At 35.1% G+C, this 13308-nt stretch overlaps 1 long non-coding RNA gene across 1 annotated transcript; it reads right to left on the reverse strand.

The window, feature by feature from the left end:
• Positions 1–11930: 11930 nt before the first annotated feature.
• LOC121430813 lies at positions 11931–12692 on the reverse strand. The gene is made up of 2 exons (XR_005972072.1): positions 12376–12692; positions 11931–11961 (listed from the first exon to the last, which is right to left on the reverse strand). It is a non-coding gene; the product is annotated as an uncharacterized LOC121430813 (long non-coding RNA).
• Between the last annotated feature and the right edge of the window lie 616 nt (positions 12693–13308).

A 13308-nucleotide genomic window follows, 5' to 3' on the forward strand; every position in this document is an offset into this window, starting at 1 on the left:
AAAGCCTATTTTCTAAACGGGGTTCGAAGCCCGATAATTGGAATATTCTTAAGCAAAATACTCAGCTGGGAAGCGGTGAAAATGCATAAAGCACACCTTGCTGTATTTAGTAGCTTATAAGCTTTCGATTGGTATATAATTTGTCAGTTTCATTTTTGGGTCCGGTCTGGATCGTTAATGAATGGAAGAGCCGTGGTGTAGTGGTTCTGACTCTCGCCTTGTAAACAGAGGGTCGTGTGTTCGAATCCCAACGTGGTCAAGCGCCCTTTGGCGAGGCATTAATCCACACTGCCACTCTCCACCTAGGTGCTAAATGGGTACCCGGTAGAATGCGAAAGATATTGTATGTTTGATTTTGCCAGTGCCATAATGAGGCTGTGATGAATGGAAAGAATGCTCCCCAGGGAGTGGTAATTGTGCACTTTTCGTGCGGGATTGAACTGAATCCAGTGACCGGGGTAATAATATGCTGTAAAGCGCTTTGAGCCATTCTTGAAAAAGCACTATATAAAAATTTGCTATTTTTAATGTTTCAACATTAGGTGTGCACAAGTAACTTCCAGGGACTTTAGGCTGCAAAATCCAGTCCACTTTCTATGAGTGAAGGGTCTGCAAAGCCAAACATTGATGAGGGGGTCAGTTCAAGAAATCCAAATAGTGTGCTCTTCACAATTTGCTTTAAAGGAAGATGAAATGCTTTGAAGTGTAATGTGAACAGGACCCTTTATCATGGGTTAAATTCTGTTGATTCCAGAGATGATATCATAACTACCCATCTTTACAAACCAGCTTCCACTCATCCCTCGTGCTGTTACACTTAAACTATCAGTCTAGACAGAGCATAATCCAATTTGTTTCTCAAATCAATTCATTTCTCCCAATTTTGATAAGGGACTACCGAGGCTAGGGTAGTTTATCATGGATTGCATCAATAGTGCATTAGGGGGAGGCTCAAAATATTATACATTGAGCGGTTTGTGAGGTAGGCTATTGTATAGAATTATGACAAGGGCTGTCAGTTATGATATACCAACAATGCAGTCAAAGCCTTTTATTCCAAGAGTATACAGGACCTGAAATGTTTGAACGGGGAAAAAGAGTTTTTAATGTTTGTGGAATTTGCTTTGTTTGATTAGGATAAGAAACTGTCTTTGCAATACTAACTACAGTTGAATCACTTTTCTTTTAAAAATGTAATTGCAATTTCTTGGATCCTTATGTAATCATTTTTACTCTCTTCAATTCATTTTAGGTAGCCTACATCTTAAAACAACTATTTAGGGCTGTCTGCACCATCCCGAGTTTTCAAATTAGCGCGCTATTTCTGATCTGGCAAATTATCCCGATATGAACAATCTCGAGATTATTTGCAATGCAGAGCAATTATCGCGCTATTTCGTAGGATTAATCTCGAGATTGCAATCCCAAGTCAACTTGGGATTATTTGCAAAATAGCGCGCTATTTCACGAATTATCGCGCTTCTTCGTAGGTGCAGACGCACTCGGGATTATTTATACACGGCAATGCATCGATGCCTTGCTCGAGCAGGAATTGCTCTTCTTGCGATGGTGGAGACGGGGTTTCTAGAATCTCGAGATTAATCGCGAAGAGGGCCAATCGGGCTAAAATCTCGAGATTGAGCAAACTCGGGATGGTGCAGCAACGCCTTTTGTTTTTGGGTATTTTTTATCTGTTGATCCCTAGAAGAGAAATAAAATGAATGTCCTTTCCCCCATATCTACATTTTCAATTATGTTTTTCAAAGGAATTTCCAATCCATGATTGCTGCCTCATTTTCAACTAAACGCATAAAAAAACCTGATTTCTTGGGGGAAAGTTTGTTTCTTTGAACCTTAGAAAACATGAGATGGATTTATTTTATAAATCCTGTTCGTTCACCTCCCAGGCTATCTTTATTGGTGGCTTAAGAAGTGATGTTGTTCAGTAAATTGTTCAGAAGCCCCATAAGAATTACATGGTCAGGATTCCAACCCCTTGCCCCTGGCCAGTAAATATTCAGAAGAAAGCCTGAATTGTCAAGAAAGTCTCGTCAAAGTTGCTGTAAGACATTTTCCAAATTATGGATATGTAAGCAGAGTTCATTCGCAAAAGGGGATTGCTCAGTTTTTCAACAAATTTGACATTAGGACCTTGATTCATGGAGGAAATTTAAGAAAGGTAACATCGATAAACACTGGAGTGTTTTTCCTGAAATGATTATATCTATAAGAAAGATCTTCTTTTAATAGATAAAGTGAATTTTACCACATTATTTTGTTTTTCTAAATAAAGATTATTGATAATGTAGGACTGATATTTTGACATTAGGTTTCATTTTATACTTTATAATTTTATTGTTTTGACGTGTATGTTTGAGCATGGACCTATTACATGGTTTGAGCTTATGCTATATCCCCTTCAGATAAGCCCCACAGCTTGTGGCAGCGGTGGGATGAACACCCATGCCATCAGAATGATCGGTGAAGTGACTATAAAAAGAAACCAAATGTCAAATTAACAGTCGTACAATAAGTTATAATAATGAAGATAAACATTTCCTCTCTCTCTCTCCCAAATGTGGAAAGGATTTAATTCCTTTTGAAATTTAGAACTCTTCCATAAATTTCTATTAAATATCTTGAATGAAAGCACTATTATGATTTGCCTTGAGGTTACAGACCTGACTGCTCTTCCCAGAGACTCAGAATAAACAGAGGTTAATCTTTTGAAATGAATTCTAACTTCACTTCCAATAAGAGTCACCTTAAAGTCACATTGTTTGGTGTTTTGGGGGAAATTTCATGTTCACATTGCACTTCTGCATCGTACAGTGATGAATAAATTGGCTTCATCAGGTTCATTATAAATTACCTATTATATACTGATTAGACTTTTCTAAAGAGATAGCTTAGGAAGGGTGTGAAAGGAGAGTGGCTTTGAAAAAATAAGGGTCCATGCTATCTTAGAGAAAATTGTAGAACCCTTTTCTTCATTTTTTTAAGAACAGTTCTAAACTTGGATCTAGGAAAGGTTTGATAAGCATTATTATCATCAAAGAGTGGATTGTGTTGATTTAAGTTTGGAAAAATCCAGTGTCAAATTATCCTGAATGAAAAAATAAGATAATTTTTAAAAATTGATATTCATTGAACATCTCTATGTACTTCCAATTTTTTTTTAGATAGACCCTTGATTTAGCCTGGTAGCATTTTCAGCGCACAAGCATTTCAAGGAATTAATTCTTGTCAGTTACCCATTAAACACGTATCCACTATTAGGGTTTTCAATCTAGTTGTCGATTGATTTACTCATTACAAAAGTATTTTTAGAATGTATAAGAAATACATTGAACAAGAAATACATGAAGGAATTTAAAGTATATTTAGTTTTTGAAGAACGTGCATCATCCATCTATGAATATTTGCCCTGTTTATTTTCTGATGTCTGTGCCAGTTGTTCTTGGTTTATGGCAGCTGTCCCACTCATTAAAAAAGTAACAAACGCTTATTTGATTAAGAGGGACTATTAGTACACCAGATGAATCCATGTCACGCAGCTGTTCCATGGATAGTTTCCCTCCATTATTGTTCCTTTCTTTGCTCTCCAAAATATTTCAAAAATAGAAAAGATATGTAGAAAGTGTGTAGGTCTATACATGTATAACCATGTTCTATTGACTTGTAAAACCTATTAAAAGTTCCTGAGAATTCATGTCTTACAACTTTTCATTCATAAAATGCCCATCTTTTGTCCATATTTCCTTTAAAGATTTGTCATCTGCGAACTATACATATAAAATGATTTTTAACCAAAATTCAGTTCCCTTTCCATAATAGAGATCTTTTATGATTAGCACTATACAAGAACTTCAATGTCTTGAAACCTGCATAAGATGGTATGTTTTACCGACCATATACACTGAAGCACACATTTTTAGCTATTTGGAATATAATCTAATTTTTGCCATTTTCTTGAAAATACCAGGGAATTGTTCCTCTGTACTTATTGTCCTATACACAAATAAAATCATTTGTGTGATTATGAATAAAAATTGACATGCCCAGCCGAGCAGAAAATCACCTCATTAGAATTTAGAAACGAAGGTAATTCCTTGAAAATCATGTTTCCTTGATGAATATCTACATTATTAACTTCAGATTTGTAATGAAAGAAAAGTTAATGTCCTCAGAAGATGGATTGCCCCTGAGCTATATTATAAATTTCAGATTTGTATTGAAAAAGATGTCTTGAGAAAATTGTATTCCCTAGATCTACATTTTGAACTTCAAATTTTCAAGGAAAAAAATCATGTTAATGGAATCCAATAACAAGTTAATTGTATCAACATTATAGTAAAAGTTTACAGCACACATACATGTCTCTTCTTTTATCCGAGGTTTGCATATAGGAGCCTATTATATTCACAAACTATGGATCCTGCTGATGATATGCATTGGAAATGTGTGAAAAGTTTGTAAAAAGTGCACCAGTGAGGAAAATGGTGCGGTATAATTTTTAACACCCACTTGTTGAATTTTGGACCCTCGCTGTGGTCTTTTGTGCGTACTCATTGTCATGTACTGTACTGTTCACAGGAAAGGAGTAGAAATGAACAATTCAATTTTATTTGAATATGTATTGTACAAGGATATCAAGTGCATGTATACATAGGCACACATTGTTTGAGTGCTTTAAAAGAAGTGAAGCATTGAATAGAAGATTTGTTATCAATTTGTCTAGATATCAATTCATGAGCTATACACACCCAGTATATTCAATTCAATTTATTTGCATTCTTCAAGATAATACAAATAAATACAAGATAAATTAATTCAAATTAAATAAAAGCATGAATGAAATTCAACCTTGAATAAATGATATACATATTCTATAAGTGATTCAAATATAAATTAACATGCATGTCAAATTTAAATCAATATATTCAATATAATTAGATATATACATTCAGGAAAGGGAATGTTCTGTCCCCTTATATAAAAAAGTAGTTATAGTAAAAAAATAGAAGATGATTTATGCAAGAATATCTTTAATTCACCTCTTTCAGTGTTTCCTTTAATTGTTATAGTATTTGGTCAACTTGTTGTTCACAATTTTTTTTTAAAATCAATATTTCTCTTTTATCAACTGTTATTGAAGGTATCTTTTGTGGTATGTTGATTAATTATTGTTATTATTAACATTATTATTGTTGTCGTTATTGATGTCATCGTTGTCATTACAGTATCAGTCAGTATAGAAATTTTGGATACTGAATTGATAAATTGATGTTGGTGCATAATTATGTAGAAATTTGCTCAATGGTTTTTGTTGATCCTAATTCTTGTCTTTTTTCTGTCTCTATTCTATTTCATGTTTGCGTTCAATCATCATATCATTCTTCATCTTGACAATTTGCATCATGTCAGGTAAGTGCAGAAAAGGTTCATTTTTTTCCAAGATTGATAAAAGACTGTAATTAGCAATTATTAAACTTCTGTTAGGAAAACATACAGGCTACATACATGTATGTAGTCTATTCTATTTTGAATTAACCTTATATGATATGGGCATATATAGAAATCATTAAGATTCTATCAAAAATTAATTGATGACAAAGTCGCCTACTAGTCCTTTAACATGAAGAGTTTTTCAATTTTTGATAGTTGATTAAGCACCCTTCTCTTCAAATTCAGAAACAACAGTTACCTCGGCAATGTGCTATAGCACGGACCAGTCTTTATTTATTTCACATATTTAAAAGGGTAGCCCATTCAGCACAAACTCTGGTTTTCGTTACGGCCCTTTAAAATACAAAGTAAATATACAGATTCATACAAAGTGAACAAACCTATGTAGCACATATAACGCATACATTCGTAATTCCGAAGCTTTGTTATTCCGAAGATTCGTTATTCCGAAGGTTTGTATTTCTGAAGGTTCGTTCGTCTGAAAACGAAATGATTAATGAACCTTATTTTGTTTCCGGACTAAAGAACCTTCGGAACAACGAACCTTATTTTGTTTTTGGATTAACGAACCTTCGGAACAACGAACCTTATTTCGTTTTCGGATTAATGGACTTTGGGAAACATCGAACCTTATTTCGTTTTCACATTATCGAACCTTCGGAATAACGCCTCAAATGTTCGGATTAACAAACCCTTTTACGTTTTCGGATTAACAAACATCAAGGTATAGGCAATTTACGTGTTTCGGAATTACGAAGTGTAACCGTATATAATTGGCTAATTGAAAATGTTACAGAATAAAATACAAAGTTTGGTAGGTTCATTAAAAAGAAAAAAAATGTGAAACATACGTTTAAATTAAGATGCCAAAATAAGTGATATTTAACCGAATTGAGTATGAACAGGTCAGGTTCAAGGTTACTACCCTCAAACCCTGTACCAATGATAAATGGACATCCCTGGGATATAATGTTATCCTGATGTATGTAATGTATACATACAACCCAACACTGGTATAAACATACCAAAGAGGTTTGTCATAGGTATGACACATTACTATGCTAGTCTGCTAGCACAGACTCATAGTTGACACTTCAACTGATAACGGGTCGAGAGTAAAGACGAGACTCCAAAGAGTGTCTGTGTCAAATAAGAGACAGCCACAGTACACAGTCAGGTTTAACTTAGACCATGGTCTAACTCTGCTAAAATATGGGAAGCCAAAAGTGACAAACTTTTAATGAAGTTGTATGTTTCGTATGTTTACTGTGCTCTTTCCTGATTCATCGATGGTGAAGACAATCATCTATTTATACTTCCTAAGTTCCTACACAATTATGAATGATTTGAGAGCCAAATGAGCTGAAATATGATATCTCTACTGTTAGTGATTTATTTAACAATTGGCTATCCATACTTAAACCACAACTTTGAACCTGAGTTTAAGTTAAACCTGACTTCAGAATACGGGCCAGTGAGTCTAGTCTCACTACTTCAGACTCTATTATGTGCTGTGCAAATAATAAAGAGCAAGGGTTTGTGGCTTCAGACTATTACTGTGCTATGATGATGGTTTCTAAACTCAGCAGAGTTTTGATATCTTGACTGGACTAAAGGAGACCATCAAATCTCAGTTTATTGTATAATGGAGTCAATAAAATCTCATCTGAGTACAGTCATTGAGTAGTATGAGTCACAAACAGAAATCAGCTGGTGTGAACCGTTTCCAGGTGTATAGGCCTGCAGATACTTGGGAGCATTTAAAAAAAAAGCTACTGAAATCCTTGCATCTGATTGCCTCAAGACAAATCAGTGCGTGAAAACCACTGACAAGAAGCCTCGTGAAACACTTCTGAAGTATTCCTCAAGCTCTTTGTTGATTACAAGACACTCAATAATGATGAGTTACATGTATAACAAAAAGTTGTGTGAATTGATTTGAATGTGGAATCACAAAGACCAATTCCAATAGGCCTAATCCAATTTTGAAAACTTGTCTCTTTTGTATATGTCTGGTGATTCAAACATCTTCTTCAGTAGTTTGATCCACTCTAACACCTGGTCCTTCATAGTTTAGTATTGCGAGTTGTTACAACTTTCTTTCAGCTTTTGTATTGTTAATATCATGGAAAAAGATTATCTTTGAACATTTGGTTACAGCAGAAACAGATGTAATTTGGTACCATATGCTTGATTTTGCATTTTCTGCTTTCTTTCAGGGTAATGTTAAAATGAAAATATATTTTTACTATTTTTTCCCCCACCTGATTCTCAAGATGGTTTGTCATCTTTCAGACACCATACCCCCTACCACGGTAGATACTTTGTTGAAACGACCAGTAAATAACTTCAAATGTGTAGTTTCGCTCTCGAATCATTAATCTAATCGTGATAGGAGAAGATAAGGAGAGTTCTTTGACAATGACTTTGACCTTGTAAATATTTTACGGGACCTCTGAGGGAGTCTAGGTCTGGTAGATCTGGATGGATTCCCAATTTCATTGATGGCTTTCGCCCTCCTGAACTCTCATAACCTATTCAACTTACATCTACAGTATACCTCTTCTCAACTTGCAGTGAGGAGTTCCTTTGTGCATTTTAAGATATAAACCATGAAGTTTTATTTTCGCTTACATCACTTGGCACTTTTTTCACTTATATGCAAACTCTCAATACAGTCAAATCTCTGTTGATGGCCGCTAAAATTGTTTTCCATTTTAAAGAAATTAATAGAACCTGTCTACAGTGGTCACTTTTCAAATTTAAACAGCAACATGAATCATGATTTAATAACCAATTCCAAAACATAGAACACAAACACGATCAGCGGTGCCCTGTTCAGTGTCAAAAATATAAAACCGTTTATATTTGAGTTTCCGCTTTTCTTAGTACAGCTTTAGTGCTCAGTTTGACCCCATCGCAAGAAAGATCAGTTCTGGCACCTATTTGTGTAGGCTTCCACTGCGAGAGCAAGTTCAAGATGTTTCAAAAAGCAATTGTGTTCAGTGTCGCATTTGTGATGCTCTAGGTCCTAAATTTGAGCTGATCGCGTTTACAAACACATCTTTTTCAGCATTTAAATTTTCCTCCGAATCTTGATTTGAAAGACGTTTTCTTTTACGACCGGAAATAGTGGACATTGAACACACCCTTTGTTTCTTATTATGTGCATATTGTAATCACGTTTTCAATCTTGATCCACGTTGCCGTTAACATTTTGAAACATTGAACACACTCTCAGTAGGCAGCTTTGACTATTCTTTTTTTCTTCCTCTTATTATTCTTGGTGGCAACAAGGATGACCTTCTGCTAATCCAAGGGTCGGTTTCTATTCAAGGAAATTATGAGAACAAGAACATGCCTTTCACTATTACACACTTTTCTGTCTTGTCCTCATCTTGTTTATAAAATTTGAACAGCAGGAGTAATAATCTTTTAAATATTATTACACAAGCCTATGTACTGTTGCCAAAGTATGACGCAAAGCTATTTTGAAGACAAAAATAGTTGTATCTTTTCTATTGCCTTTATAAATAGTGTATTATACTGTGTGTCTTTGACAAAGAGTTAACACATGGTATTAATTTTCTTGAAAACGTCTTTCTTCGTAGAACCCTGTATGAATTGGCCCCATGCATGCATGTTATTTCTGATTGGGGCTGAAAATAAATTCTTATTAACTTCCCAACAACAATGGACAAAAGAAAAATTAACCAAATATGAAGTAGCCTCATCATAGGTTAGTGCTGTCATAATCAATTCTGTTTGATATATTTCTTAAGTCATTGTCATACCTCTTTTAGGCATTAATTTGTGGAGGATAAAATACTGGCATCATTTCTTAAAGAATTAATCATACAGAAGTATCCCTTGCTTGTAATTTCTGATATCACACATTCTTTGCCAAAATTAATTAAATTTAATTGCTTTCTGATTCCATTTCCAGCTCTACAGTATGGGAGTAAAAATAGAACAAAATGTAGGAATCGAGGGAGTAATATTTTCCTAATTACATTGTTTTACCAACAATGATAATCTGCCCAAATTCAATTAAGAGTAGACCTTGATAAATGGCTCTTAATTTGATTTTCAATGAAAATTCAGTTTCTTAAAAGAGACAAGTATTTTACAATTAACCAAAAAGAATAAATTTACCTTTTAGAAGAACCTTTCATTTTTATGAAAATAAATTCTTTTGTGTGGACCTTTGTTATTAAAGATATTTGTATTCAAATTTCAATAGATTGTTTATAGAATGTGTTTTTCTGCAGACTTTCAATCACTCATTGTACTTCAACTTAAAAATGATTCACCCATTTTTAAAATTCGAAGCAGTAAAACATGCAGGTAATTGTGCAAATGTTGACCTTCTTTATGTCATCAAATTTTGAAAGCAATTTAGTTTAAGCAATTGTTTAGACTGAATTCTGCAAAAAATTCTTCTATGTAAGTCAAATTTCTCCTTGACCAGATTTCTGTTGTCTCAAAAGATTTGTCTTACACAAAGCAAACTGTAAGTACATTTCTTCTCAAATGTGTCACCTATTTCCTAATGGTCAATAAATCCAGATACCCTCTCCTGGTCTAGGACTGAATCACTGTACATGTAGGTGACAAACTGGACCATCCTCTTAAAGTAGAAATATATTGAAAATCGTAAAACTGGAGAATCATATATCACAATAAAGGAGAAAATAAGGAGAACTCGATGGTGTACATCATTTATCATGGAGACGGATGAAACTCAGTTAATTGATAGTTTAAAGTTCTCTCTCTGAATGCTTCAAACACGCAGAATTACGTCCGCGAAATTGGGGATTTTTTTATGACGTCACTGTCTGTACGAGAGGCGTGATTGGCTCTCCCACGTGAAGCTCCACTTGCATGCAAAACCTGTTGCAAGGGTACATTTTCTCCACATTGTCACTGAATACTTCGATCCCGAAATGATCGAAAGAAAACCCAGAATTTTATCTAGATTTGGATTTTCAAATTGATGATTTTGAGATGAAGAGAATGATGATGAAGTGAAACAACACAGTGACGTAGTTGGAGGTAAATTGGGGGAATTACGCCGATGAAGATGATGATGAAAATTCAACTTGCAACACAATCACAAGTAAAGTCATGTACATACCGATTCGCTACCCATTCATGCTGCTGGAAGTGCTAGCTACACCGCGCGGGCCAATTTGAATTCATGCTGAACATGAATAACCACATCCAGACAGTCTATCATAAAAAGGAAAATGATATAACTGTACTTACAAACAAGTGAATAATCCGAACCTGAAGGCAAATCAACTCAACGAATAGTACCAGACGATATGGCATATGCATTGACGATAAACTTCATGTGGCTGGATAGATTGTCACTTGTTCTGTTAGATGTAACTTTTATCTCATTAATTTGACAAAATTATGAAACTCGGGGAATTATTATTCTATATAAAAATATAGTAACATCTCTTTAATATCATTTTTTGAATTATGATAAAACCTGTTTTGAAGGAAAACGTTGAGGTAAATTAAAATTAGATGTAAAAGATCATCCCATCATGCGTACAATGTAGCATTATGTGATAGTAAACAACCATCACAACAACACATGCCGTATTGTTTGCTCGCCTTGGCTGAGACTGAGAGAATAGATCTATGCACGTGTTGCACAGCTCTCAATCAGCAAGGAAGGAATACGTGCATGTTTGCGATGGTTTGTTTGCAATGACATACAAGCTACGCATGTTGGGGGGGGGATTTAAAAGTAATTTTAGTTTATCTCAACGTTTTCCTTCAAAAGACGTTTTATCGTAATACAAAAAATAATAAGAGATGTTACTATATTTTTATATATATAAATAATTCCCCGAGTTTTGTAATTTTGTCAAATTAATGAGTTACAAATTACATCTAACAGAACGAGTGACAATCTATCCCAGTGTCAGGAAAATGCTTGGACACAAACAGAGTACAGAGTCGAGGAGGTTAAGTTTAGACTCTGTTTATTATCAGAGTACTCATGATGCAATTAATGAAATCACAGTTACTTAAAATTGGATGTCAATCAGAATATAATTAAATACTACAAATATATAACCAGGAAATTATGTTCAGTAACCAGTCTTGCATAAATCAAATCGTTTAAATAAAATTGTGTGTGACTTCTATGGAAGCTGGCTAGAGTTCAAGGTCCGGAGATTTTGAAGTAAATGTTCCTTGCTTTAGGCAAAGCAAGTAGTGCGGACATGTAATAGCCAGATGGTACTGTTCTTACTTTCCTTTTGAAGATTAGCGAGTTGCAAATGGGTACAGCACGAAGATTCCATAACAGTTCCCCACCACACAGAGGCTTGACGCCATCATCTCTCACTCAGTATTGCGAGATTCACGAAGTTATAAATTCATCACACAGGAGGGGGAAGTTCTGTCACACGCTGTCCAACCCTTCAGTTGGCTTTATACTCTGTCCTAGTCCCCAAAGGGAGGAGCCACCTGTAATTACAATCCAAACTTCCATAGATAGCGATATGCAAATAATACCTTACCTCTATATAATACAATTGTAACAGTTTATTTCTGTTTGACACCCACAATTACTTTAGATCAAATAACAATAAAATCACAAGCAAATCATCATTTAGAAATATCTAAGTGAAGTTAAAGATTAAGGTAAATACTTGTTTTACTGAATGAAATGTTAACTAATTTACATGCAGTAACGAGACCACTATAAATCAGGATTAATCCTGAGCGGCAATTATTAATCAATCATCGATCTATCTTCACACATTATGCCTGATACAACTCCAGTCTTTATACTAAAACATCCTTAAAATTCAATATCAAATTCATCAGAGAATAACACATCACTATATAAGTGTGAAAACAAGACAATTTATAACTTACAATTCAGCTTTGGTAGTGCTTGGCTTCAAAATAAATTCAGTAACATGGCTGATAAGGAATGGACATGCTAGAAGTCTTTCCTCTATGACCACCTAAATGGCTTCCTCAATTAGCAGTGAGACAAACTGAGAAACCCCTCACATACAACCCATTCACTTGTACACACTCATTCAAATCCGCTCAACCATCCTAGAGTCACTCTCACTACCACTCACACTCCTGCTCTAGCAACTTATTTGCATTACAAAGAAAAGCGAATTGCAGCTCCTGTATATCTGAAATGAAGAAAAAGTATTTGGTTACAAAGAAGGGTAGTTTTCTGAGAATTTCCTCCCTCCTTAGATAAAAAAAAAATTGTGTAAGCATAATTTTTTTTGGAATGAGAAAACATTCTTAAACATTCTGAACAATTTCAAATATGGACTCAAGCGATGCAGGGGTTTATTCGTTGAACTCAGCTCGACTTAGGAAGTCAGCGCCCACATTCTGAGAACTTTTAAGACTCTCAACTCTGAAGCGATAGGGCTGAAGAGTGAGTGCCCAGCGCATGATCCGCGCGTTTGTCTGTTTTGCGCGATGAAGATACGTCAGGGCTTGATGGTCTGTCTGAAGTACGAACTCTCTACCATACAGGTATGGTTCATACTTCTGTATTCCCCATACAATGGCCAGAGCCTCTTTCTCAACTGTGGCGTATGATTTCTCACGAGGCAGTAACTTCTTACTTGAATAGCTCACAGGAAACTTCTCCTTTGTCTCTTCATTCTCCTGAAGTAGGACGGCACCTATACCGTTATTCGACGCATCCGTGCGAAGAAAGTATGGCTTATCACTGTTAGGCAACTGAAGGATTGGCGAAGAGGCGAGATGCGCTTTCAATGCATTGAAAGCGCCTTCCTGGCTATCCCCCCATTCGATGCGATTGGGCAGCTT

Source organism: Lytechinus variegatus, chromosome 17, assembly GCF_018143015.1.
Source record: "Lytechinus variegatus isolate NC3 chromosome 17, Lvar_3.0, whole genome shotgun sequence".
Classification (NCBI taxonomy): domain Eukaryota; kingdom Metazoa; phylum Echinodermata; class Echinoidea; order Temnopleuroida; family Toxopneustidae; genus Lytechinus; species Lytechinus variegatus.